Source organism: Mustela nigripes, unplaced genomic scaffold, assembly GCF_022355385.1.
Source record: "Mustela nigripes isolate SB6536 unplaced genomic scaffold, MUSNIG.SB6536 HiC_scaffold_148, whole genome shotgun sequence".
Taxonomy (NCBI): Eukaryota; Metazoa; Chordata; class Mammalia; order Carnivora; family Mustelidae; genus Mustela; species Mustela nigripes.
Genome location: NW_026739562.1, coordinates 3,641,641 through 3,666,827, shown reverse-complemented (window position 1 = coordinate 3,666,827; position 25,187 = coordinate 3,641,641). Strand labels below are relative to the sequence as shown.

At 38.6% G+C, this 25,187-nt stretch overlaps 1 long non-coding RNA gene across 1 annotated transcript in view; it reads left to right on the top strand.

Annotated features, from left to right (window-relative positions):
* LOC132008439 (uncharacterized) overlaps positions 1-22,885 on the top strand; it is a 488,832-nt gene extending 465,947 nt beyond the window's left edge. Inside the window, exon 4 of the long non-coding RNA XR_009401637.1 lies at positions 22,803-22,885. This is a non-coding gene — a long non-coding RNA (uncharacterized LOC132008439). The remainder of the gene's footprint in view (positions 1-22,802) is intronic.
* Positions 22,886-25,187: the final 2,302 nt, after the last annotated feature.

Genomic DNA, 25,187 nt, shown 5'->3' with positions numbered 1-25,187 from the left:
GATAGTGTCTACCAGCAAATTTCAGTGCTTCCTATCTAAAGCACTAAAATTCAGGCAGAACATTTGCTGATAATTTATAAGAATTCTTTCTTAAAAGACTCTGGACAGAATGTTAGTCAGCAAGTAAGTACAAGAACCTACTGTAGTCTCTAGGAATGAAATGAGGAATTTAGAGGGTTATTGAGTCTGCTGACTTTTCCCAGTGGATCAGCAGAAAGCTACTTGTTTCAGGCATCCTGGTCACTCATGCTACCCTCAGGTATTAATGTTCCATGGCACTCGGTTCAAGCGCTCTCAGCCTCACTTTCTCATCCCCAGTCTGCCCTTCGTGAGGGAAGCATGGGTATATAATGAAAACCAAAATGATGGTTGGTTTCAGGGCTGTGTCTACAAAACCTCAAACGCTAATCTGGAGAAGATTGTATCCGAGCACGTGAATGAGAAGGGCCCCGTGTTCACATGGGATGCGATCCACCTGTGTATGTGGAACATAGGGGTTTTTCTACAACGAAGCAGAGATGTTAATCCAGGTTTTTTTTCAAGAGAGGCACAGTAAAATGGAGAGTCTACTGGGTTTGTGACCTCTTTTCTATACCTATCAATACATAGAAGATTTGCCAAAGCAAAGGAGAATCTTTGTGAAGTTACAGTCGTTAGTTTCCAGTGTGTGTTAAGTAACTTTTTTTTTTCTTAAGTAACTTTTGGAAACAGAACATTCCAGAGGTTTATAGACTCTATAGACTCAAAATAGTCTTTGACCAGCAAGCAAGACTCCTGATTCTGCACTGGTTTTAGATTATAATCATAGCCGAAGAGATCATAATTCAGAGATGATATGCTTATTTCCTATTTTATATCTTCTGAAGTACATTTTCCCCACTGTGATGAGGGAAACAATACAGTGTCACTGTAGAACATTTTGGGGGAAGAAAGTGCTAAAAGAAAACGGAAATTGTCTCTCTTTTTTTCCTCCTGGAAAAAAGCAATAATCAACTTTTTAAAGTTCTTATTTAAATTCCAGTTCATTAATGTACAGCAGAATATTAGTTTCAAGTATACAATATAGTGATGTAGCACTTCCATACATTTTGTGCTCATTGTGAGAATTCAATTTTTAAAGTATTCTGTTCCAGTTTTTCATTATATCTCTCTACGTACAATCACATTCACCACCCTGTATGTGTACACTTGTTTCCTGTTTTGCTTTTTTAAATTTAATCTCTCATGACCCATTTTCTATATCAATGAAAAGTCTTCAAAAACATGACTTCACAGTATTTTTTAAATATGAACGTGACATACATTAAAACCTCAGGGAACCATTACATCGGATGTAACTTTACCTGGCATTGTTTTCCGTTTTCGCACAGCCCCTGTTCTGAAAGAGGAGTGGGCTAAAAGTCTAAAAACCTGAAATTGTCAGGAAGCAATAATGAGGCAAAAAGCACTTATTTGGGATCACAGAACCGCAACTCATCAGGCTTTACAGATTTGCGTAGCAACCGGATCATGTCCCACTGGGGAGCAAATTCAGGAGTTTTCAAAGACAAAATGGGAATGCTTGCATATATTGTTTATAAAGAATTTTGATTGGTGTTGGAGGCAGAAAATAAATCTTGGCTCAACAGAATTGGTTACTAAGGCTGTCACTAAGCAAAAGTTTGTTACTGTAGCAACTTGCAGGGGTTCCTGCAGAATCCTTGGCATGTTGGCTGTTGTTAGGCCTTGTTCCAAACTTCATGGTTCCTCCTTGTGAGGATATGCCTAAGGCCTATCTCTTTAATGGATTCTTAGCTCCATTTTATTATTTTTAAAAATTTCATTTACTTATCTGATAGAGAGAGAGCTCACACAAGCAGGGGGAGCAGCAGGCAGAGGGACGGGGAGAAGCAGGCTCTCCACTGAGAAAGGAGCCCTATGCGGGACTTGATCCCAGAACCCTGGGATCACGATCTGAACTGAAGGCAGCCACTTAACTGACTAAACAACCCAGGCACCCCCTTTTAGCTCCATGTTAAAACCCTTTCGTATAAATGAGCTCATTTCATTTCAACTCTTAAAAGTCTTACCTTCTAGGATGGAGGGGCTGTGGAATGAGGCCATGTGGGTTCTCTGCGTTGTTTTCAAGATTCTGTGAGCCCAGTCTCTGGAGATCAAACTGACAAAATAGTAACCAAAAATTCCTGCTATTGTCCAGGAAGCTCTAGGTAGTCCAGACCCCCAAATTATCCTCAGTGATATTTAAGCTGAGGAAAGAAATTGCAAATGGTAGCCTCGGGTCACGGTCAACATTTGGTCCAGGAGGGAAATGCCAAGATGGCTAGCTTTCTAGAATCCACTCTGTTATTGCCTCAGCCTCATAGTAACATGACCCCCTATTTTACATGACTGAATTATTTAGACTGTCTTACTATCTTGAGACAGGGTTTACCATACTATGAAGTAGCTTCATTTTAATCAGAGAATGAATTTTGAGAAGTGATGCTTGAGTATTAACATCATGATATTACCAGTAATCAAAGGGACCAGTGCTACCTAAAAAATAAGGGTTCTTCCAGATACTTAAGGGGGATACATTTTGCCCTTGTGATTGGAATCATGCAACTGCCACAAGCCCAATTTATAGAGTTTCAAAATGATACTATAGAAGACAAAATAATTGTAACTTTTCAAGTCTTTCATTTATGTTAGTTTCCAAAATTATGGTACAAAATTGATTACAACCGGAAGGTCCTTGATTATATCTTGTTTTGTTTTATTCCAAGATTTACAAAACAACACCTATGTTGTTCCTGGTGTTTTAAAGATGTGAATTTTATCTAAATTTACGTATTGGTAGGTTGGTGCCCATGGGATCCAATGCATAGAAACAGTTGCTAGAAGAAAAGCAAGAATAAAGAAAAGCCCTTTGCAGTGGGTGGCCTGAAGATTTTTGCTGTCATATTATACCAATAGTATACGGACAAGGAGGAGAAATTTTGCTAGCTTCTTACCTGTGTTGTGAAGGCTCCTTATAATTAATGCCTAGCTATCTTTATATAGATCTCTAATTTTTGCATAAGATGAATTCCTAAGACTCTTGATCACATTGGAGTTAAGAATTATTCAAAGTTCACGGTACAGGGACTCCTGGGTGGCTCAGTCGGCTAAGCATCTTCCTTCGGCTCAGGTCATGATCCCAGGGTCATGGGATCGAGTTCCACAATTGGGCTCCTTGCTCAGGAGGGAGTCTGCTTCTCCCTATGCCTGCTGCCTCCTCCCCTTGTGCTCTCTGTCTCTCTCTGACAAACAAATAAAATCTTTTTTAAAAAGGTACAAGGTACAATGGCATGTTGCTTTTACCTATGACATGATGAAATAAAATAGAAAATATAAGAAGCTTATTTAAAATTATTAAAACCATGGGTTATCCTATGTTTGGCTTTGACTGCTACTCTGGAATAGGAAAAAATAGTATTAAAAAGACCAAGACTGCTCAAAGGTTGTTGGCTGTGCCTGTGATTCTAGAAAGTTCCTTGATGTTCTCTTTTTCTCTTCTTTATGCCATATTCCCCAAACTGTTCAGGAAGATAAAGTCCTTGCAGATTCAGCCAATGGCTTGTTTTTATCTAAGGGGCATCAGTTAAGTACTTATTGTATCCAGTAGCATAGGCAGGATGGTGAAAGCCTGAAGATGGGCGTGTAAGTCATAGTGATGTCTTTCAGGAGTGTAAGATCTAGTGGGGGAAATATGCCCATGAAACTGCACAGAACTTTGCATTTTTATAAAGGTAACATGAATAATAATAATGGACTATACTTGGGCACCTGGGTGGCTCAGTGGGTTAAGCCGCTGCCTTCGGCTCAGGTCATGATCTCAGGGTGCTGGGATCGAGTCCCGCATCGGGCACTCTGCTCAGTGGGGAGCCTACTTCCCTCTCTCTCTCTCTCTGCCTGCCTCTCCGTCTACTTGTGATTTCTCTCTGTCAAATAAATAAAATCTTTAAAAATAAAAATAATAATAATAATGGACTATACTAAGAGGTTCAGAGAAGGTGGGGATTTCCAAGGGTTGAGGAGGCCTTTCTTAAAGAGATGGTGACATACATTTGCCAATGCCCATCTTTGTAAAAGTCAGGAAAAGGGAAAACCTGAGAGTTTTGCAATAGATTGTAAAACTCCTAGTTTACAGTGACTAGCCTCTGAAATAATTGTTTTTCTATCCTTCCTTTACTTTTCTTCTATAAACGTTCCTATTTTCTAAAGAGGATCCCTCTAGAGAGCTTTTCTAATGAACTGTGTTAAGAAAGTGGGATACTATCTCACATCTGCAGCAAAAATCATTACAGTTTGAAGAAGAAACATCTTAGAAAAAAATTATTTCATAAATACTTTCTCATGAGTACTTTTCTATACTTACCAGTACTGTTATATGCACAGCACTATATTTACTCTGCCTTGAAGAAGTTGATTTTGCGACTTTGCTTTTATGTATACACATTAAAGCATCTGGGAGATACAGACTCGGGTGAGGCACAAACAGGTGTGAACATGTGTGTAGATGTGCATGTGCATGTGTTCGTGATTGGGGGTAGGAAGAAAGAGATGCCTTAAACTGTGGACTTACATGTACGAGAGAAATTTAGCAATTAATTGTGACCTACTTCTGTATGAAGAACTATAAGAGCGTTCACTGGCACATGGGATGGTGGGTAGGTGGTGTCCGTCTAGAAGCTTCTTGGAGCTCTGCCCATCTGCTCTGTTTCACCCTAATATATGTGGCCAGTGGGTTTCATGTTAGGGCCACCTCAATAAATCATTTACATACCTTATATTTGCTTTGCTGAAGAAGTACCCCTCAGTTACAGTAAAACCTTAATTCAGAAAAAGGGAAGACAACAAGATGACAGTAGTAAGAGCTTAGAGATCGAACAGGCTTAGCCAAGAGAGTGATACTCTTAGAACCTTTAAGCCAGCATCTAGTTCACCGTAAATACTACTACGGAATGAAAGGGGAGGGTAGGAAAACTAAATTTTAAAACCAGACTTCAAAAACAGCCACTGTATATGCTTTCCAAGTTCGCAGAATTAATTGGGGAATGTTTTCTCCCTGGATAAAATCTTTGGGCCTAAAGAGACAGGCCTCTGAAGATACAAAAGCTTAGGTCAATTTCCTCCTCTGTGACTTCCTAGCTATTCTATGTGTATAACTTTGTCACTCAGATTGCTAATTTTACCATTCTTAATATCAAAAAAGTAATGGCTACTTTATAGTAGCAATGAAAGGATAAAAAGCATAGCGTGCAAGATCCTGGACCATGTATGTGTCTCACATATGAATTAAATAAATGATAGCTAATTTTTCTAGGCAATTTGCGATTAAAAAGATTAGCGTTACCTGTATGAACTCATTTAGCCTCAGAGCCAAATTTAAAAGAGTTACTTTAATACCCATTTCAGAGATTGGAAAACTGAGGCCTGAAGAAATTAAGTATCTTTCCCAGGTTATAGAACCAGGAAGTAATGGAGCTAGAATCCAAACTGAGGCAGTCTACCCACAGAGACTAAACTCCCAGACCCTCTGTGCTGCTCAGTATATGCTGACTGTAAGTAAAGTTATGACTGCCTCTTCTTTCTTCTCTTAATGGGGTAGTGCCACATCTGATGCTCTTCTTAATTTTATCTTGAAAAAAGAAATCCTTAACTTAGTGCCGTCTTTTAGGATTATCACTTTTTAATGATTATCTGTTTATAAGGGATTCGCTTATCCTAGGACGTGTCACACACAATTTTTGATGTTGTCCAGACACTCAAGAGATTTAAGATCCAAGTTAAAAATATTTAAATGCCAACATATTCATTTTTCTATAACTCTAGGCAACAAAATGGATATATGCGCAATTTATGTACGTAATAAACTCTGTGTAAACACTTCCTAGTGACCTACTTTCCTCCAAGTCTGTCTCGTTTTTAAAATCTGTACTCTTTTTGCATCAGGAAAAATCTCTCTCTCTCTTTTTTTTTTCCTCTCCCCTGATTTCCTTCTCCTTGTCAATTGGAACTAACAAAGGCAGTAGAATGCAGTTCATGTCACACACTGTGGGTTTCAGTATTGAAGCCAATTGTGTCATTCTAGGCAATGAGTCTGTATGTAATATCCATTTCTTCACCTGCGAAGAATTTTGAAAAATAAGCCCTTTTTCTTTCCGTAACCTTTTATTTGAGAGTTTAGCAGAAATAACACAAAACAATTCATGATCAAAGTTTCTAGAAAATCAATGCACAGTTTAGCTCTCCATATTTTACTAGGTATTACAATACCCTTATTTCTAAAAAGAGAGTGCTGCCTTATTTCTATTACTTTATGTTCCAGCTAATCCTCACCTTAGCAGAAGGATATTGGATGGAAGGAGCTCATCTGAGCTCACCCTGCACTAATTCATGCATTTATGCTTCTAAAATATTACACAGCCTTTAAAAAGAATGTGGTAGTTCTGTATGTTCTGAGATGAAAAGATACTCAAGACGTATTAAGTTAAAAAAAAAAGTTGCAAGACAATATGTTTACTAGGGTTATAATTTTTTTCAGAAGAGGTTAAAATGATTCTGTGCATATACATATCTATAGAAAATTTCTGGAAGGGTGTATTCTAAAATGTTGATATTAATTACCTACCTCTGAAAATATTTATGTATAAGGGCAGTGAGGGGCAGAATAAAGCAGTTTTCGTTATTCATACAGTTTTGTATTGTTCAGTTTTGTATGGTTATTTAATATTACTCAGCATTACTACCATAATCAGAAATAAGCAATTTACATCATTCCTGTTATCCAGGATTCTGTACTTACACAAAGACCGAAGGAACATTTTTGAACTTGGTGATACTGCAGTCTTAACACATGGGATAAGATAAGTGAAAACAGTAATGATAACACAGAAAAATATAATCAGTTCCTTAAGAGCAACACATGTGTATTTGAGATTAGGAGAAAAATACATCTTACTATATGCATGTTAAGGAAATTTTAAAAAGAGAAATGGCATTCAGTTGACAGTGAAAGGAGTTTAGCAGGCAGGGTTGTTTAACTGGAAGGAATGTCTCTCTGTTCTCCTTTGTGTTGCTAATGTCTAGAATATAGTAGATGCTCAATAAATGTGGCTTGTAGGAAAGAGGAAAAGGGAAAGCATGAGATATGATGTTTAATAGAATAATCATCTGCTCATAGAAATATAGAGCTAGGTGATATATAGAGATAATCTCATTTCATTCTTAAATGCTCTCCAGAGGAACAGTATGATTCCAGCATCACCTGTGATGGATGGGACCTCACACAAGTTTCATTCAGAACTTCTATTTCATCTACTTTTATTACTAGAAAGTGAATGATCTAGTTCAACTCTTACTTTAGCAATGAAATACATTTTTTTAAGATTTTATTTATTTATTTGACAGATAGAGATCACAAGTAGGCAGAGAGGCAGGCAGAGAGAGAGGAGGAAGCAGGCTCCCTGCTGAGCAGAGAGCCCGATGTGGGGCTCGATCCCAGGACCTTGAGATCATGACCTGAGCTGAAGGTAGAGGCTTTCACCCACTGAGCCACCCAGGCGCCTCAATGAAATATATTTTCATGAGTGAACTGTTTTCCCTGTTACAGGATAGGTAGAGGTACATGTACCTGAACCCAGAATTTTTGAATTCTTAGGAGTTCTTAGTTGTGTTTTTTTCAGTGAATATGAGCCCAGCTAAAATAGCTGCTCATCCAAAGTTATGGGGCATGAAGTATACTTAAATATAAGATGTATTAAGGAACGTTGAACAGCTCAGATTGAATGGAACACGTGATTTATACTGGGGATTCATAAGAGAAAATCCGGGTTCTACTTCAGAGCCATTTAAGAAGAATAATGAGAAGTGCATGCATCAGGATGTTTCAGGAGGTGGGGGAAGGAGTGACTAATGCTTTTCACCAAAATGAAGGAAAAGAGACCAGATCTCGCTTCCTACCTGAAACACCTCAAAAAAAAAAAAAAAGTACCAGATATATGACACAACAATGCACAAGACAGTGAATATTGAGTAACAAAGGATAATGACTATCGAAAGGCAACGAGAGAGGTGCCTGGGTGGCTCAGTCGGTTAAGCATCCGCCTTTGGCTCAGGTCATGATCCCAGAGTCTTGGGATCAAGTCCTGCATTGGGTTCCCTGTTCTACGGGGAGCCTGCTTCTCCCACTGCCTGCTGTTCCCCCTGCTTGTATTCTCTCTGACAAACAGATAAATAAAGTCTTTAAAAAGAGCCACAACAAAAAGACAATTAGAGACCATTGACAGCACCAGATGTGAATTCTGCCGTTGTCTTGAGCTGCCTGCCTGCTGTGAGTTTTTAGGATCTGGTAGGGAAAGGGGAAGCTGAGGAGGAGGGAGCCGGATCAAAGAGGAAGGTGTCAGGACTCAGAGAGCTGCAGACCAGGATGGCAAAACAGGGAAAAAAAGAGCAGCATACTGTAGAAGTCTGTGGAGTTTCCACCTCCACTTTCCAGCTGCTCAGTGAAGGTGTGTGAAGAAACACTGTGGCCGCAGGGCAACATCCTAAAGGTTAGAGGGAATGCTGCCCAGCACTCACCCTTACTTCAGAATATAATTCCTGTTCCCACTAGTCAGAGTAGAAGACTTCATAATCCATGAGGCACATAATTCATGAGTCTGTGAAAAGGACCTGCCTCAGCAGGAACAAAATTAGCCCTAAACTAGCCTCTGCTGGATTACCAATGAACAGAAATTAAAAACCTTATTCAAAAGGATCAAATTATTTCTAAGAAACTTTACTGCCTCTCAGAACAACAACAAAACTAGAATTCATTTTAATTTTCTAAGTAGCTCTCATTTCTCCATTCTTAGTCTTAAATATTATATTGTCAATTGATGTATTTTACAACTGAGATTTAAATAGTTTTATAAGCATCATTAATTAGAGACCAGAAAAATTAACATAAAAACAGTAATATATGATTATAATATATTTTATATGGCCCCAATTTCATAATTCTCCTAATTAAAAAAATTGTGCTATTTGCCTCTTTTTTCCAAATAATTGATAAAGAGCTTGCTCTGATTAAAAAAATGCTGAGGCTGAATTTTTGAAATCTGACTCATATATATTGATTGCTGAATCTTTGGGCATCAACCAAAGTTATCAGAACTCTTCTTTGGGGCTTATTTGGAGGTGCACATGATATGGTTTTGCCTGTTTGATAAATCTACAAGACCAGTGATCTAACACCTAATCGGTGGAGCCATTGCCTGTTTGATAAATCTATCCAGAATATACAGAAGCAATAAACTCTCTTCCTCATGGAGAGTGAACATACCCACTGTCCTGCCTTCCTTGAACATGCTGAAGTTCTAAATGCTACTGCTGATTCCACTGTAACAGTAAGAACTTGCCTTCACTTATAAGATAATTTATATATTTATCTTCATGTTTACGACTGATACTTGCTTCGTGAGTTTAAAGTTGGAGTCAGAAGAATTCCACTGCATACTATTTATTAGGAGGTGGGGTTGTGTTTAAGTGCTTGTTATTTTCCTGGGTCTATATAGTCTGTTTAAAGCTTATTTGCTTTAATTCTGTGTTAAGTTCTCCAGAATCAGTTGGTATCAAATTATGGCTCATTTGGTAGAGTACGGCCATCTGTCAAGAGAGATGGCCAAGGTGATTGCCACTGAGGAGGGCTTGGAGATTAAAACAGATGCAATGACCAGCACTGCACAGTTCACCTTGCATGATAACACTGAAAAAATATACAAGCCGAGGTGAATAGGAAAGAGGGAGGAGTCTTTATTTTTAAAATTTGCCGTTTCTTTTTATTGAGAAGTATTAATCAAAAGCCAAGTGTTGTTTAAAGGGTAATATATGGACCAACATTACCAAGACCAGAGAAATAGCCTTGACTGATGCTCCAAAACTATCTAAAATGATCCTTCCTGGAGCGTGATTTCAGGAAAACAATGATCAGGTGATGGGATCTAACCTCTCAGGTGTTTGCAGAATCATCCAGTAACTGGGAGCCCAGTGGTTTGGAAGTCTCCCCCTGCATGGCTACAGTTTCCGGAAGTACAGGAGAAAGCCAGGAGTCCATGTGACTCCCCAACAGAGAGATTTTGGGAGACAGAGTTCCTAGCTAAACTGTCTCAAGCAGGCTTTTGTTAATGGAGTCCACAAGCTTCAAGTTATTTCAGCCTGTGAGTTTCTTAATGCCAGAGGCAATCTCTTTGCCTCCTTTCCAATGAAGCTGAAAGAAAAAAATTGTATTGGTTTTGCAAGTCTTGCAGATTTATAAGTTTTTGTATTGAAGGTGAACCTCCTCATAAGAGAGTGCAACAAAATTATTCTTGAAAATAGAAATCTCACAGTTGTTAGAGGAAGAGGATGAAATATCTCCTCAAGCTGCATGGTCCAACTCTGTTGCAGAAGCATCTGTGAATGGTGACTATTTCTAGCTTTTTTTTTTTAATAGGAACATTAATAATGAAAACTTCAACCCTTCTTTACCTAATATAAGATATTGTCTTTGTTTACTGATAGAATTATTTTCTGATAATCTGTTGATTTTCTAAGTCATTCTTTTCTGTTCATCCAAGGGGAGCTAGCATTTGTGAAGTAGCTAATAGGTACTAGACACAATCATGAATGTCCACAGGTAGTACTTAATGCAACCTTAAGATAATGCTATTTTGGCTAAGGGAACTGAAGTTTAGAGAGGTTCAGCATTTTCCTTAATAAGAAATGTGGCAGAACCTGGATTAAAATCAGGCCATTCTTTTCTCTCAAAGGAAAGACGAAGAAGAGAGAGGGAGCTACATGGACAAGGACCCTGTGCCTAAACGCTACGGACCTGGGTTTTTCTTGGGTTTTGATTACCTGTAACAAGGCTGCTCTGTATTGGGAGTGAAGTGTATTCCTCACTAGAATGAAGAGATTAATGTCTGTTAACATTCCAAAGATGTCTGCCTTCATCATGTTCACACCCCCGTGTTCCCCCCTCCCTCCATCACCAACTGAAACTAGTTTCAAATGGCGGAACACAGATTATATCAGAATCTGTGTGATGTCTATAATATTCCATTTAAATGAATTGGATAAAACCTCTCTTGGGTCTCACCAGGAAGTTTTGCTTAAATGGTCCCTAACTCTGTTTGAAAGCCTCCTAATAATACGGGGAAACCCAACCGTAGCCCACAAGTGAGTTCTTAGAATTGCATTTTCCTTGGCAGGTAGATGGTTTTGCTTCATGCTGGAATGGAGGGTAATGGAGAATTGTGGTTAAGAATATGGGTTTTGAAGCCAGGTAACTGAGAATTGTAACCCAGTACAGTCATTTGTGTGATGGTGAGCAGTTATTTAAACTCTTCAAGCGTCAGTATGCTCCTGAACACGTGGGGAGAAAATAGCCTGCCTGCGGAGATACAGTGAGGACGGAACGTTACAAGTGTGTGCAGCTCTCCCGCAGCACCCAACACTCAGCTGCTGAGCATTTCCTCCTTGCAAGGAGTTAGCTGAGACTTTGCACGGATTGGCTCAGAGAGAACAGCTCCAGGAGGGACGTGCAATCCTGTGGTCATTTTACATTAAAGAAAGCTGAGGTTTATAGAAGTTTATATAAAGCACAACTCTAGTCACATCATGACGTCACGGTATGAATGTAGGTTTATGTCTACTGTCGACCCCTGAACTCCTAAGCACGGTCCTCTTCATTTTATACCTGCGATCCTCATGTCACCTTGAAGTAAGGAGGTGTGTAATTCCTGTTGTAGGGAATTAGTAGTAGGGGCTCTGGCTTGTTAAAGGACTTGCTTATGGTCACCTGGTTGGTAAGGAGTGGAGTCAGGATTAGAACCCAGGTCTGTTTGCTACTTCCTTGTCTTTACGACTAGTGTCTTCCTCTCCTTCACCTCCCAAAACCTCCATCAGAATACACTCCATACATGATGGGACTCTTCCTACAACGCGGAAGCCCCCTTGTCTCTGTCCAGCATTAACCCCTTCAGGGACTCTATTTGGAATAAAATCAAGCATCTTTGTAGAACTTACCTGACTCTACCTGATTGGAATCCTGCCCCATCTCTTCTCACCTCTTGGTGCACTGCCTCCCAACCCCCCTTAGAAGGCGTTGACCCATCCACTTTGAGATCTCGTATTCATTTTCAGAACCTTTTCTGGAGTCCTGGTCCACCAGTAACACTGACGCCTCCCATGGTGGTCACCGTCATGATTGATTGGCAACCCTAACTGCTGCTTTCAGTATTTATGAAAGCTCTGGCTGCTAGGCTGTTTTTGCCCCTGGACTGCTCCCGTCCAAGGGTTGCTACTAGCTCAGGTCTGTTTCGGTGAAACACAGGCCTCCCATCATGGGGGACTCTAGCTCAGGTATGTCCCATTGACTTACTGGAGTCCTTCCTGAAGCTCTCCCAGACTCTTTCCGTCCAAACTTCTGTCCTTCCCTCCTCCTTTCCTTCTGTCAGACTTCTGCCATATTCTGGAAGCTGCCTTTTCTAGCTATGGATCATTCACTCTTTATCCTTCACAGACACTTTCCCCAATACATTTCTTTTATGTCTATCTCCATTTTGATGTGTGCTTCTTGATGGACCTGAACTGACATAGCCATAGGGGTGCCTTTCTCTATCCTGCACATACACCATCACAAGCAAAACAATCACATTTATGACTTATTTCTCTTTCCTAATTAGATGGTGAGGGCAGTAAAATCAGGGGGAAAAACATTTTATTACATCATTTATTTTTAGTCCTTAACACATTTCTTGGTACTTAGTGAATACTTAATAAGCGTTTGGATAAATGAGTGCTAAAAGTATGATCTCATCAAACATGAATTTATTTAGGTCAAAACAAGAAAAACTACATGTTTACTTCTCAGCTAACACCACCAACCAATGTGGAGATACCTGGAAGTTAGCTTAGGGTCACTAATGCAAGGCTTGTGTCTCAGAGTATTACCATGTGGCTTCTATATGCCCAAAATATTTTCTTGAGTTCAGATGAGTTTTCTTGCTTATGAACTTAATTTAACTAAACTGAAATCTTGAAATCTCACTGAATATCTCTCATCACTAAATGAAGCAGCCTTGATTAATCACTCCGAGCATTTCAAAATAATCTGTCAGTTAACCTATATTTAACATAAGCATCTGTAAAATCTATATGAGAGCATTCATTAGAAGGAAAGCATATTCTTGGAGAGCTATAAAATCAGATAGTAATTCTTAATATTTCAAGTGAGGAGTAGGGTATAGAATGTTTCTATTTATTACTAGCAAATCTATTACAAATCTGCTCCAATCCATACAATGATAAAACTTATTTTTTGTCAGGTTGGTTTATATATTTACATATATAAATAGACTTTATATATAAATTAAATAGTCTATTTATAATTGAATTTTCTCTTCCCATAAAATTAGACTGGTTTGGCAACGTAACTCTGAAATACTATGTCATTGCTTGATAGCAGCCAATTCTACTATTTATTTCTCTCCATTTTTCACATTTGGGGATCTCTGTTAGATTTTTTTTTTTTTCCACGTGTGATCTCTTAAATATGGTTTATGCTGCTCTGGCACGATGGACGATGAGAATAATAAGTATCACTTACTAAGTATCTATTATATGAACCCCAAATTATGTGTTAAATGCTATTATCCCAATCTTTCAAAGGAGATACTAAGGATCAAAGAATTTTAATAACTTGGAAAGCTACTGCCTTATAAGTGCTTTGAATACAGATCTGCCTGAATTTTGGACCGTCTGATTTTAATACAGTTGTTAGTGTTTTGGCTATAATGTTTGAACATCATCTATTGAATATTTTTTAATATTAAAATCATATAGTGATTTTCTGAGAACCTTGAAGTTTATTCTAGAAGCAGCAGAAACCACTTGGGTTTTAAAGAAAGGAAAATAATACAATTTGATACGTGCTTAAGTAACATGTGGAAAGTGGATAGTGGAAAATGTAAAGGGTGTTCGATGAAACTAGAGAAGGAGAGGCTTGGAAGCCAGTTGTCGACAAGACGAAGCAGGAAGGGATTAGGATCTAATCTGAGAATATAAACAAGGGTATAGACAGGCAGGGAAGATGGGAGAAATACTTCTAAACTCAGTGGTGCCACAGTGTATGAACTGTGGGCCTTTGGCCAAATTGTTTACCCACAATGAATCTGTTTGCTCCTCTGTAAAACGGAGGCAATAAAATCTATTTCACAGTGTTATCGTGAGCTTTAAATAATAGTATATTAGCATGCACTTGGATGGTACATGCTATGAATCTCGGTGCTTTTATAAATAATATAAGTACCAAGAATTTTTTTCTCAAAGCTTCAGGATTGAAGTAGTATCACTATCACAGGTTTATAGAACTCAGAAAACTGAGACACAGTGAGGCAAAGAAAAAAGCAATAGAGTTGTGGCAATATCAGATTAAAATAATGGCATTTATTATATATCTGATATACAGTTGGTGCTTTATAAATGCCTGCCATTTACCACCTGGATTAATGTCCTCGAGAGGCAGAACCAAACATGACTCATTGCTGTAACAGGGTAACCCAGCACTTGGTGTGAACTAAACTGATTGGATCCTCATGGACACAGTTCAGGTCCTGTTCCTGATGCTGGGAATAAATGCAGTGGTAAAATAAACATGCTCCCGCCTTCATGACTTTTTCTTTTCTTTTCTTTTCTTTTTTTTCTTCTTGGAACAGATGTTCTGATGACTAGGTGATTGTGTGAAGGAAGCAGAGTTGGAAAACTATTTCTAAATTATTTTCTGCAACATAGATATATATATTTTTCTGGAAACATTTGCTCAAAAAGCTGCCACAAGAAGATTCTGCAACCTCTCTCTACTGCATTTTCAGTGATGACTAGGGGAACAAATTTGCTCCAGATTCTTTCATGAGCTCTTTCCCTTTTCATAGAGATAATTTTTTTAATCTTATTTCTAACAATTTTTTAATTTTTTTATTATGTTAGTCACCGTACAGTATATCATTAGTTATTGATGTAGTATTCCATGACTCATTGTTTGCATATAACACCCGGTGCTCCATGCAGTACGTGCCCTCCTTAATACCCACCACCAGGCTCACCCGTTCTCCACCCTCCTCCCTTCTAAAACCCTCAATTTGTTTCCCAGAGTCCATAGTCCCTCATGGTTCGTCTCCCACTCTGATTCCCACCCCGCCTTCATCTTTCCCTTCCTTCTCCTAATGTCCTCCATGCTATTGCTTATGCTCCACAAATACGTGAAACCATATAATTGACTTTCTCTGCTTGACTTACTTCACTCAGCATAATTTCCTCCAGTCCTGTCCATGTTGATGCAAAAGTTGGGTACTCATTCTTTCTGATGACTAATTGATATTCCATTGTATATATGGACCATATCTTCTTTATCCATTCCTCTGTTGCAGGGCAACTGGGCTCTTTCCACAGTTTGGTGATTGTGGCCATTGCTGCTATGTACATTGGAATGCATATGACCCCTCTTTTCACTACATGTGTATCTTTGGGACACATACCCAGTAGTTCAATTCCTGGGCAGCTCTATTTTTAAGCTCTAGGCTGTTACAGGTCAAGTCCTAGCTACAAACTAGCTTCTTTTCTGGTAAATCCTCAGCTCTTAAAATAGTGCCTAAAACAACAAGCACTCAATATTAATGTGTGTTGAATAAGTGGATAAGTGAATGAATAAATAAAGACAATTTTTTTTCACTTTGTAGACCATTATTTCCTTACAAAGAGTAAGATATTTTCTCAGGAAAAATTGAGTATTCAAGAATTAATTACTAACTGGCATGTGTACTAGGGTTTATGGTTGTTCAGAGAAGATATTACAGTTTGAAAATTGTTCTTTAGAGTCATTTATAACAAGCATTGAGAAGATAATTTTGGCTACATTTATGTGGGCACCAAAACCACAGCATTTCTTTGAATTTCAGAATTGCCATCATGCCATCTTTGGTGTTTTTTTTTTTTAATTAAATCTCACTTTCAAGATTCATATCATAAACAATTTTGTAAAAACATTAATGCTTACTGTAAATGCGTCCCTGAATGTTACATCAGCCCAACAAATCGTGAGAAAACTTCCCTCAATTTGTTCTTCCACCTCATTCTTCTATGTGGACACGCATAGAACTTATACATAATTGTAACATATATGCTAGTTAGGCAGTTCCTTTTTTCACTTGATCTTGTATCATAAGCATGTTTATACAGCCCTATGTAATTACATAATTATCATTTTATGTCTGGATGATAAGTCTTTCTATTTACCCCAACCCTGTGTAGCTGCCCACCCACTCACCTTCCGTAGAGTTGTGCAATTTCATCCGTTCCAAATTGTGTCTAAAAACACACATTTGTAAGATATAGTCATCATATTGTATCATTTTCTAGTTGGAGAAATGCTTGAAATTCATACAAATGAATAGTTCTTTCCATTTAAGGGTGAAGATACAAAAACTGTGAGGGGGCAGTGAGAGGCAGAGTAGCCTGTTAGGAAGAATGGTAGAGTGCCAAGTGAATATGAATTGGATGATCTGGGACCATCACTTAACTCCTTTGTACCTAAGGTTCCTTGGGTGTGTCTCACTGAGATTGTATTTTTAGGGAAGTTGTGTTTATCAGCTTAAGATGTCCCACCTGCCCCAAACTAGCCATTGGCATTTTTAAACCAATCTACACAGTACAGAATCAAAATCAATCATGGAATGCACTTAGCTTAATATCGAGCATATTGTATGTGTTTAACATATGCTATCTGCTGCTGTGATTACAATTATAATGGTGGTGATTATAGTACATCTCTCCTTGGTATGAGACAGGTGTATTCTGAAACTGCCCCTTAGTTTGTTGTCAAGTAGAGGGAATTATCTGTAGGATTTCCTCACCCTTCTCTGGAACTTTTTCCTGTGACAGTTCAGAATCATTGTCCTGTTCTCTTCCAAATGAAGAAAGGTTGTTGTTATTGTTTTTTTTTCCCCCCTCTGCCATTATAGCTGTTTATCAGAAGGAAGAGAACTGTCAGAACTGGAGGAGGACCCAGGCCTGCTCATTTATCTTCACCCCCTTCTTCCAATCCAAGAGCACTACTGATAGAACATTCTCAAGTGATTCTTTTTAAGTGACTCAAGCTATATCAATTAGACTGGTATTTGTCATAACTATTTTATTGGCTCTCAGTAATCATAGCATGAATTACTGCTATTACTCTCCAACATTACAATGAATCAGTTCACAGAAGCAATTACAAAGAAGAGTGAATTACTCTTGAGAATGCTTCTCAAATACCACAAAGTAACCAGGTCCTAAAGAGTGTTACGATGGTATCAGTTACTCCATTTTTTTAAACTCATTATTAGTCTTCTCCATACTCACTAAATGTCCTCAGGTATAAAAGTGACTAATATATTGACCTTAAATGATATATTCTGGGAATGGCAACATAATGACTGTAGTTAACAATAGTGCTTTATGTGTCAGGAAGTTGTAAGAGAGTATATTTTAAAAGTCCCATCAAAAGGAAAATAATATAACAATGTGAGGTGATGGATATTAACTAAACTTATTGAAGTAACTGTGTATATTGTGGTGCTATACACACACACACACACACACACACACACACACACATATACACCAGTATATACATTAAACTTATACAATATGTGCTAATTATATCTCACTAAACCTGGGAAAATGATTTTGAATTAATATTGGCTTCTGTCATTGGGGAGGTTATATGCCATGATGAGTGCTGTGAAGTGTGTAAACCTGACAGTTCACAGACCTGTACTCCTGGGGCTAATAATACATTATATGTTTATAAAAAATTAAAAAAGAAACTAAAAAATTGGCTTTTTAAACAAGCAAAGATAGGAGCAGACCTACTGATACAGAGAAAAAACTGGTGCTTGCCAGAGGAGAGGGATGTGGGTGGGTGGGCAAAATAGGTGAAGTGGTGTGAGAAGTACAGGCTTCTAGATATGGAATGAAAAAGTTACTGAGATGAAAGTTACAGCATAGGGAGTGGCACCTGGGTGGCTCAGTTAGTTACACATCCCACTTGGGTCGTGATTTCAGGGTCATGAGACTGAGCCTTGCATAAGGCTCCATGCTTAGTGCAGAGTCTGCTTGAGAGTCTCCCTCTCCCTCTGACCCTCCCCCCACCTTCTCACATGTTCTCTAAATGAATGAATGAATGAATAAATGAATGAATGAATGAATAAAATCTTAAAAAGAAAAAAAGTAATAACATGGAATATAGTCAGTGTTGTGTGGTGACAGATGGTAGCTATCCTTGTGAGCACAGCACAATGTGTAGAATTGTCAGATTCCTGTGTTGGTTCCCTGAAACTAGTGTAACATTTTGTGTGAACTCTACTTCAATTTAAAAAAATCGATTTGGGGGGCACCGGGGTGGCTCAGTGGGTTAAAGCCTCTGCCTTCAGCTCAGGTCATCATCCCAGAGTCCTGGGATCCAACCCTTTTGTTCAAAAATCCCAGGCTCCTGCCTTCAGCTCAGGTCATGATCCCAGGCTCCTGGGATCAAGCCCCACATCGGGCTCTCTGCTCAGCAGGGAGCCTTCTTCCTCCTCTCTCTCTGCCTGCCTCTCTGCCTACCTGTGACCTTTGTCTGTCAAATAAATAAAATCTTTTAAGAAAAATTTGATTTTTTTTTTGTCACAAAGCTACCTAGATTGATATCTGTTTCACCACTTACTAGCTATGTCCCTGTACACATTACTCAATCTCTCTATACCTGTTTTCCATTTTCTGTAGAGATAATTATCGTAGCAACCTCATGGAGCTATTTGAGAATTAAATGAAATAGTATAGGTAATCACTTAGAATAGTACCTGATGTGTAATAAGTGCTCAAAACTGTCAGGTATTTTTGCTATCATTATTAATTTTATTACTAGAATAAGACACATTTCCTAGCTCTAAAAATCAGGCAAATATAAATCACCTATTTTTTAGATGTTAATAATAGTTATTATGGTAAAAAAAAATGACCTACTTTAAGATCAAAAAACCAAACTTTGGTACTGAACCCATAGCAAATTAACTTTATGAACTAAGTCAGATATCTGAAAATTGCTGTAAAACACAAATGTGTAGACTGTAAGACGATACATGATTTGTATCAGGATTGACGTAAGACTCAACTATATTGTACATTTAAGTTGTCATGTCTTATTTAGTGCCTTTTGATACTCAAATTACATTTTTTACTGATTGTTTCATTTTATTTATTCAGCTCCCTTGGGAAACTGATTGAACTAATGTTATTATGTTAGTCTTATTGCTAAGGATCTAGGATTCAGAATGATGTTACACAAGCAAAGTATGGTGAAACAGGAGTGGACCATATGTTTTCTCACATCAAAAGAATAAACTCCTTCAGCACAATGTATTTAGGCCCCTACCATGTACCAGGCATAATGCAAGGCACTAGAAGTATAGCAGCACATAAATCAATGAAAATTCTCGCCCTCATGGAGTTGACTTGCTTTTAATGGGAAAAGAAGAATTTTTTAAAATTTATTCTTTTAAAGATTTTATTTATTTATTTGAGAGAGGGGTTAGGGGAAGAGGGACAAGCAGACTCCATGCTGACCACAGAGCCCTATGTCTGCCTCGATCTCATAATCCTGAGCTCATGACCTGAGCAGAAATCAAGAGTCAGATGCTCAACCAACTGAGTCCCCAGGTGGCCCAAGAAGAATGATTTTTAAAGGTCTCTATGTGGAAGATGTAGTTTATTAGGTGGAACAATCACTTTAAAGAAAAACAGGTATAAACAAGGATAGGTAGTACAAGGTACAGGATGTCCCTCTTTTAAATAGGGCAGACAGGCAAATTTTACTAAAAAAAGTGAATGGATATCAGTAAGTATCCAGTAGAGGTTTGTAAGAGGTTCACCTGGGTCAGCAGAAGAGTGTTACTTGGAGAGGGAACAGCAGAAGAGAAGCCCAAAGGATGAAACAAGCCTGGGATTTTTTTTTTTTAACTTTTTTTTTTTTTTTTAAGATTTTATTTACTTATTTGTCAGAGAGAGAGCAAGCGAGAGAGCAAGCACAGGCAGACAGAGTGGAAGGCAGAGTCAGAGGAAGAAGCAGGCTCCCTGCGGAGCAAGGAGCCCGATGTGGGACTCGATCCCAGGACGCTGGGATCATGACCTGAGCCGAAAGCAGCTGCTTAACCAACTGAGCCACCCAGGCGTCCCTTTTAACTTTTGTAAAAAGATTTTTATTTATTTGGCAGACAGATCACAAGTAGGCAGAGAGGCAGGCAGAGAAAGAGAGAGGAGGAAGCAGGCTCCCTGCTGAGCAGAGAGCCAGATGTGGGGCTTGTTCCCAGGAGCCTGGGATCATGACCTGAGCTGAAGGCAGGAGCCTGGGATTTTTGAACAAAAGCCAGGAGGCCACTGTGGTGTGAGCACAGTGAACACAAGGAGGTATCTGAGAGTTAACATAGGACCAGATCATGTAGGATTTTGCTAACCTTTTGGTGATTTTGATTTTTATTAGAATGAGATGGAAGTTACTAGAAGGTTTTGAGAATAGAAGAGACTTAATCTGGTTTATTCTTTAATAGAATTATTTTGGTTGCTATTTTGAGACTAGACAAAAAGAAGGGATAATCTAAAATAAGAAGACTCCATTGCCAAAAACTTAAAACTACTTATAGTGTCTTGGATCACTATTTTATTGGTGGGATGGGGAAAGTAGTCCTATTTTAGATACATTTGGGATATCTTTTGAAGTAAGCACAAGTGAGATTTATTAACATACTTGATATGGGGTCTGGAGGGAAGAGTGGAGGCAAGGTGACTCTGAGTGTTTTGGAATGGAAAAGCAATGATAAAATGAAATTGCCCTTACCTGAGAAGAAATTTTAAGAGGAGCAAATTGGAACTGAGTTTTAGATATGCTAATTTGAAATCACCTATTAGCACTCTAAAAAGCACTCTAAAGTGGGTCTATCAAGTAAACAGTTGATTTAAATATGGCACTCATGCAAAGTATGGGCTAAAACAAAAATTTGGATGTAAAGATATTTATATTTTAATTATTTGTTTGACACACACACAAAGAGAGAGAGAGAGAGAGTGAGAGAGCACAAGCATGGGGAGCCCAAGAGGGAGAAACAGGCTCCCAACTGAGAAGGGAGCCCAATGCAGGACTTGATCCCAGGATCCTGGGATCGTGACCTGAGCTGAAGATGGATGCTTAACAGCTGAACCACCCAGGTGTACCTGTGTGTACAGATATTTAAAACAATAGGCTTGGGTTAGCTCTTGAAGGGGCATAGTCTAATAAAAAATAGAGGATATTAAAGATGTGAGCCAGGAGGAGAAGCCTGCAGAGTAGACTAGGAAAGCATAACAGATTGGAAAAGGAACATGGGAAGGAATGATGATTTGGAAGCCATGCAAATACAGTATTTCAAGTGAAAAGAAATATCTTATGGGTATAGCGTAAAGTCCTGACTATAGCATTACTAAATGTCTGATTTACACCAAATTAAAGTAAGAAGCAATTGTCCATTATATTTGAGTGCCCATTATGTGCACAGTGAAGATAGTGATTAAGGGAAAAACCAACCAACCAACTTTCACAGATAAAACATTCTTCTTGCCATTAAAGCTCAAAGGCAGGGAGGTAGAATTAAAAACACTGCTTATAAGTCTCATTATAAATGGCAAAAAAAAATTCTGTGGGAATATGGATAAGAGAGAGATTAAATTTGATAGACAGCTTCAGTGGGGGAAAGGTCATATTTGAGCTGGGTATTAAAGAATAACAGAATTTTGGGGGGGTCAGAATGGGAATGGATAAATAATAATGACATTGCAGGCAGACAAATCATATGAGCAATGCCACAGAGGCAGGAAAAGCAGAACATGTTCAGGAATGCGTAATAAATTGATTGGACTAAAATAGAGTGTGCAAAGAAAGAAGGGAGTAAGTGGTAGTAGATACATGCTTTTGCCTTGAAGGAACATCTTGGTCAACAGTCCAGTAGAAAACAATTTTTGAAAAGCTGAATATTATGATTACTATCATTTTTTTAAAAAAAGCTTTTTATATTCTGCTGAACACCTGTCACCCTCCAAAATACAATAGACAGTTATTTTACTAGTAAGATGAATCTATTTGAGAGTAACAGAGGAATGGCAGTTCAGGGCAGGCAAACCACAAGTCTGAAGAGACAATGGGACGATCAGCTTCAGTTAGGCTTTAGGAGGAGATTGGGGAAGGATTGGTTTGAACAAAAGTTCATTAGAGAGGAACAAGTTGGAGCTTCTGGTGGCTTCTCCTTGGCTGCAACTGGTGGTGAGTGTGTTGCTGCTGAGGCAGAAAGAGAACTTACTTCTTTTTCTTAAAAGTAGGAGATGAACTTTCTATGTGAAAAATGGGCCCCCTTATGGAAATGATTTTCATCTTCCTTCTTTTTGCTGGTTATGTAGGCTTCAGGGAGCAGTACCCACAGGGGACCTCCCCCTTTAGGGCCTCCTGCCTCCATTGCGAAGGAAGTTTCTTTGATTTATTCTCATAAAGCTCAAGCATGACATAGAGTAGGATGAATATACACTTGGAAAATATAGAGAAATAGAAATTCTTCCGTGTGATTTCCTCTCTCTGGTAGCTTTTCATTCACCTACTTTTTGCTTGGGCTGTTTTCTAACTTCCTTAAGTGAAATGTACTTTAATTATATGTCTTCCCTAGAAATGGTTCTCGGTCCTGCAAGCCTGCCAGATCACCCAGCAAGAGTGGGACCAAGTCAACTGGAACATCTAACCCACTGAATGTACGTGAGTACCCCGTTAACAGCTTTTAAAACGTGAGACAAGGTATCTTGTATGTGATTTAAAGTGCCTCGGAGTCAGCTGTGAATTAATATGTTTAATTGCTTAGTGTGGGTGAGCAAGCTCTCACTGGTGACAGCGGGATTTGCGTGTGCACCTGTGACAGAGCTTGACTTCCTCTCAAAGCACACACATTGCATTTATGCCTGGGATCACTTGGTCTCTCATAACTACACCAGACACCATGCTGAGTTTTATTTGCCTCCTTGAACCGGAAGGCAGCCAGTTGTTTGGGGTTCTCTCTTACCTTTCTGTTGTCTCTCGACCTTATCCCCTGTTATACTTAAGCCAGTCTCCAGGTAATATTTACTTATGTCATTACTGAAATATTTTATGGATCCTTCATTAGATCAAATGCCCCAAGCAGGCAAGGACCCTGCCTATTTGCTGACACATCATAGTCACTCAACATTTCCATGCTGCCTGACCATGCCTGGTCCCTGGTGGGATATGACCACTTAAAGTATTCCTACACTTTCATGGTTGTTCAAAATATCTGTGCTTCTTGGGCTCCTATCTTTCCCAGAGTTGCTCAGTCTTAGATAAAAAAGCCTCCTGCTTTCTAGAAAAGATAAGACTATCTGATGTGAACATCACTAAATATTTCTTCATTGGACCTTAAAATATCTCTGTTTCTATCTCTAGTGTATTTCTTGTTTCTCAAAATAACCTCTTAGATTAGATTTTAATCCTAAAACTTTACATTTTTTACCAACTTTATTAAATTAGCTATTCCTCCCCAATTTGCATCTCTCCATTTTCCTGGTTCCTTCCACGTAGACAAAAAACAAACATACATTTGTTGCCCTTATCATGGAAAAATGCAACCAACCAAATGAAAACAAACCTCTTTCGTCTCACTGTTCTCAGTGCCCCCCCCCCCACAACCAACTTAGCTGCTTTTAGCCGTTCAAACTTCTTTATAGAACTGTCATTGTTCTTTGCCAAGTCATGGTAAACTCCACAAGAGAAGGGTTTCTTTTTATTGTGCTGTTCAGTATATTTTCAGTATCTGGCACAATATCTAAGCTGGTAAGGGCTCAATGATTAAATGTGTTAATTTTAGCTACCCTTTCACTTCCCACTCTCTACCTGAGTGTTAAAATTTTGCTTCAAGCACTGCTTAAATTACTCTCACCACCATAGTTCCCTTCTCTGTCATTCAAACCACGGTTATACTGCAAATACTTCTCTTATACACCATACCATAATCTGTCTTAATTCTTGTTAACTATATATGCCTCATCACTTCCTCAGCATCTGAGGAGGTCAGGACAACAATTTGGTTATTTCTTTAGCTCTCCCATCTCTTAACAAAAGGCTTGCCTGTCAATAATTATTAATGAATTGAATTAATACTTCACACCTTAAAAGATCTTTTAACATTACGCTGACCACATCAGTATTGCCTTTGATAAAATATTGATAAAATATTTTGTCCCAGAAATAAAAAGAGGAACATGAAATAGGAAAGCCTTTTCAAAACCATGAGCAAAGGACTACCCTGCCTTGTTTAGTGTACCCATCATTCAGCCACGGAGCCCAAGAAGGAATCTACCTACGCTGAGCACTTTGACATCCACTTGAATTCCTGAACAAAATCAGAATCTGTTAACAGGAAAGGACAGGGCAAGTGGCTATTTTATAGACAACCAACAGTGCCTCCTACGCGTTACCTTTTAATTTTGTGCTTGTCCGTGATTGATTCAAGTGTGAGAATGGGGTAAGTGACCCAGCTCTGACTCGTGAGTTAGAAGAGAATGTTTGCTGGCGAATTCTGGGAAAGATTTTTCTTTCTGATAAAAATACATGCATGTAGGGAGAAATACCCTCCCCATTTCTTTTCTGCCCTTGGATATTGTCAAATGAAGAGATGATGTTTGGCACCATAGCAGCCATCCTATGACCATAAAGACAAAGACAAAAGTATCTCTGAGAATATAACCAAGAGTCTTGGCATTGGAGACTTAATGATTTAATTAACCTTGGAAACATAAAGTCTAATCTTTTTGTTATTTGAAATAGTTAACCCACCTCACCTAAGGTTTTTTTTTTTTTTTAAAGATTTTATTTATTTATTTGACAGAGAGAGATCACAAGTAGACAGAGAAGCAGGCAGAGAGAGAGAGAGGGAAGCAGGCTCCCTGCTGAGCAGAGAGCCCGATGCGGGACTCGATCCCAGAACCCTGAGATCACGACCTGAGCCGAAGGCAGCAGCTTAACCCACTGAGCCACCCAGGCACCT